The 4,078-nt window shown below is 45.6% G+C and overlaps 1 non-coding gene across 1 annotated transcript; it reads left to right on the top strand.

Annotated features, from left to right (window-relative positions):
- Window positions 1-2,574: 2,574 nt before the first annotated feature.
- On the top strand, window positions 2,575-2,645 carry TRNAG-GCC. Its single transcript has one exon. It is a non-coding gene; the product is annotated as a tRNA-Gly (tRNA).
- Window positions 2,646-4,078: the final 1,433 nt, after the last annotated feature.

Raw genomic sequence — 4,078 nt, 5'->3', positions numbered from 1 at the left:
GGTGGGATTGCAGATAGTTCCCCGAGCACTGGAGGTGTCTGCTCCTTGTACTCTCTCGGCCCCTCTGTCCACAAGCTGGAATGTTTGGGGGGAAAAAATTCCTTCCAACTAATGACCCAAAATTTCCATTCTGGTCACAAGCAGAGACATGCGTAGTGGTGGCTAGGGCCCCTGGGAGGTGCAGTACCAGCCCCTGGCCACTAGGTGCCCCTCTCGCTCTGTTCTATGATGCTACGTGATGCTGAGGGCTGCACCATGCTTTTTACACCGATGATCGCGCTCCAGAGATCCGCAGAACATTGCATGCCGCTGATATGTTCTACAGATCATTACACCTGGAGATCTGCAGGATATTGCTCCATCTCATCTTCCTCCTGACAGATACATATTCATATCTACTGCAGAGTATCCCATCACTGACATCTCTAGAGATCTGCAGAACATTGCTCTGTCTCACCTTCCTCACATATTTAAATACAGTATTCTGCAGATTATCCCATCACTGACCTCTCTAGAGATCTGCAGAACATTGCTCCGTCCCACCTTCCTCACATATTTATATACAGTATTCTGCAGATTATCCCATCACTGACCTCCCTAGAGATCTGCAGAACATTGCTCTGTCCACCTTCCTCACATATTTACATACAGTATTCTGCAGATTATCCCATCACTGACCTCTCTAGAGATCTGCAGAACATTGCTCTGGCCCACCTTCCTCACATATTTATATACAGTATTCTGCAGATTATCCCATCACTGACCTCCCTAGAGATCTGCAGAACATTGCTCTGTCCCACCTTCCTCACATATTTATATACAGTATTCTGCAGATTATCCCATCACTGACCTCCCTAGAGATCTGCAGAACATTGCTCTGTCCCACCTTCCTCACATATTTATATACAGTATTCTGCAGATTATCCCATCACTGACCTCTCTAGAGATCTGCAGAACATTGCTCTGGCCCACCTTCCTCACATATTTATATACAGTATTCTGCAGATTATCCCATCACTGACCTCCCTAGAGATCTGCAGAACATTGCTCTGTCCACCTTCCTCACATATTTACATACAGTATTCTGCAGATTATCCCATCACTGACCTCTCTAGAGATCTGCAGAACATTGCTCTGGCCCACCTTCCTCACATATTTATATACAGTATTCTGCAGATTATCCCATCACTGACCTCCCTAGAGATCTGCAGAACATTGCTCTGTCCACCTTCCTCACATATTTACATACAGTATTCTGCAGATTATCCCATCACTGACCTCTCTAGAGATCTGCAGAACATTGCTCTGGCCCACCTTCCTCACATATTTATATACAGTATTCTGCAGATTATCCCATCACTGACCTCCCTAGAGATCTGCAGAACATTGCTCTGTCCACCTTCCTCACATATTTATATACAGTATTCTGCAGATTATCCCATCACTGACTTCCCTAGAGATCTGCAGAACATTGCTCAGTCCCACCTTCCTCACATATTTATATACAGTATTCTGCAGATTATCCCATCACTGACTTCCCTAGAGATCTGCAGAACATTGCTCAGTCCCACCTTCCTCACATATTTATATACAGTATTCTGCAGATTATCCCATCACTGACCTCTCTAGAGATCTGCAGAACATTGCTCTGTCCCACCTTCCTCACATATTTATATACAGTATTCTGCAGATTATCCCATCACTGACCTCTCTAGAGATCTGCAGAACATTGCTCCGTCCCATCTACCTCCTGACAGGTACATATCACAGACATCCCAACTCTCCCGGACGCTCCGGGAGTCTCCCGCTATTAGATAGCGGCTCCCGGCCGCCCGGGAGAGAAGCACTTCCTCCCGGAAAGGTTTATCTGCTCGATCGAGCAGATAAACCTTTCCCTGCGATCGTTTTTTTTCTTCTTTTCTGACATCGGGAGCCGCGGCCCGACCGTCAGTCAGAAAAGAAAAAGGCATACGAATGCACAGCTAGATTCCTATTGGCTATTGCACTTTGCAATAGCCAATAGCAAACTCCTGATTGACACCCGCCCACTCCTGCTGTCAATCAGCAGAGGGGGACCTGAATTTTTCTATCAGGTCCTCTTCTGGTGATTGAAAGCAGCAAAGGGCGGGTGCATTAGCTAGTTTGCTATTGGCTATTGCAAAGTGAAATAGCCAATAGGAATCTAGCTATGCATTCTTATGCCTTTTTTTTTAATTATTCTGACAACTGCAACTGGCAGAATACTAAAAAAAAAGGCCTGCAGATAGCAAAGAAGCTATTGCTTCCTGTGCTATCTGCCATCTTTCAGGTTGGGCTCCCTGATATCAATGTAAGAGACATCAGATATTGTGCAGAAATGACTTGCTGGGGTTCGGAGACTTTAGCGCAGTCATATCAGTATTCTTTGCTGGAGCTTTGCATCTGTATAATTCCCCTGAAATCCTGGAACACGCAATACTACTTCCTGTTCCCTGCCGGCCTGGCTACATCAGTTCAGCCCCCAGCTCTCCATTGCTGTAACATGAGACGCATGTCTGCAGAAGGAGCGGAGCCGAACAGATGTCAACAGCTGTAGCATTGGTGGTTCAGTGGTAGAATTCTCGCCTGCCACGCGGGAGGCCCGGGTTCGATTCCCGGCCAATGCAAGCTGTGTTTTTTTTTTTTTTTTTTAATTCAACATTCAAAAGCTTTTATTTCATTTCCCATCAGAGAGTTGTAGGTTATCATCCATTTGTGTACGTCTAATGAAAAGGAAAAAAATATGAAGCAATGAGAAGTCAGAGGGAATGATTCACCTTTTCCATTCCTACATCCCATTTGTAAATATTATCAAATCAAAATGACAAAAAGAGAGCAGGGGGATAGTTCCGGTATGCGAATACTACATACTAAAGACTTCCAAATTGTATTTCTTCCCATAAAATAGTTTTTTTTAATGACTTCTATTATATAATATATCACAGATTATTCTCTTATGCTGATTTCCTCCGACGTGTTTCCACTTTTTTCAAGTAAAACAGCAGAAAGGCATCATGGCACACTCACAAAACCAGCATGTAAAACAACTTGTCTCACCACTAAGGACAATGACAGAGGTTTGGATACACGTCTTCTGCTGAGTAACAAATTGTTGAGTGCGTTTGTCGTTTGTTTTGCTTGACCGATTTGGTGCAGCGACGCATGGGGTTTCTCAGCTGCCAATAGGATGTGCGGGATCCCTTGTGTGTTTCTGTACCTTTAAGGAGGCTGGGCTTCCTCCTGACAAACCTGCACCCAATTTGATATCTTCTGCCCCCATGTGCTCCAAGATGGAGACTCTCATAGTTTAGAGTTAGGACCGCACTATAAGAGGTGCCTTGGCGCGGCTGTGCGGCTTTCACATTTTCTGCAGAAGACGTGTATCCAAACCTCTGTCATTGTCCCTAGTGGTGAGACAAGTTGTTTTACATGCTGGTTTTGTGAGTGTGCCATGATTGATAGCTTCTGCAGGCAACAGTTGGATGTAATTTAATTTGAAATAGCCAATAGCAGATTTGCTATTAAAAAACCCCACCCACTGAGCAGAGGAGCGGACCGTAGAGAGAGAGTTGCCTCTCAATTCCGCTCCTCACTTAGTGGGTGCAATAGCCTGCCTGCTATTGGCTCTTGCTATTTGAAATAGAGTGGGGGTGCGTGTGTGATCGAGGTTGCGCCCTAGGCGGCTGCCTAGTTTGCCTAGTGGCAGCACCGGCCCTGGCCATGACTCCCAGAGGCAGTGGCGTCACAAGGGGGGTTGCGGCCCGCACCCAGGTGCCACCATTTTGCACTTCTTTGGTGACCCAAGACTATGGCGGATTTCCCTTCCGTATACCGCAGCTTGCAGGAAGCCGACATTACTGCGTGCGGCTCTGCATTGTCTCCACTTGATGGTGCCGGATTATTATATACACTGAGTGGCCGGATTATTATATACACTGAGTGGCCGGATTATTATATACACCGAGTGGCCGGATTATTATATACACCGAGTGGCCGGATTATTATATACACCGAGTGGCCGGATTATTATATACACCGAGTGGCCGGATTATTATATACA

This window comes from Nanorana parkeri, unplaced genomic scaffold (assembly GCF_000935625.1).
Source record: "Nanorana parkeri isolate BGI_ZX_2015 unplaced genomic scaffold, ASM93562v1 scaffold3345, whole genome shotgun sequence".
NCBI classification, from domain to species: Eukaryota; Metazoa; Chordata; class Amphibia; order Anura; family Dicroglossidae; genus Nanorana; species Nanorana parkeri.
The sequence above is the reverse complement of the archived record's forward strand: the minus strand, read 5'-3'. Positions and strand labels throughout refer to the sequence as shown.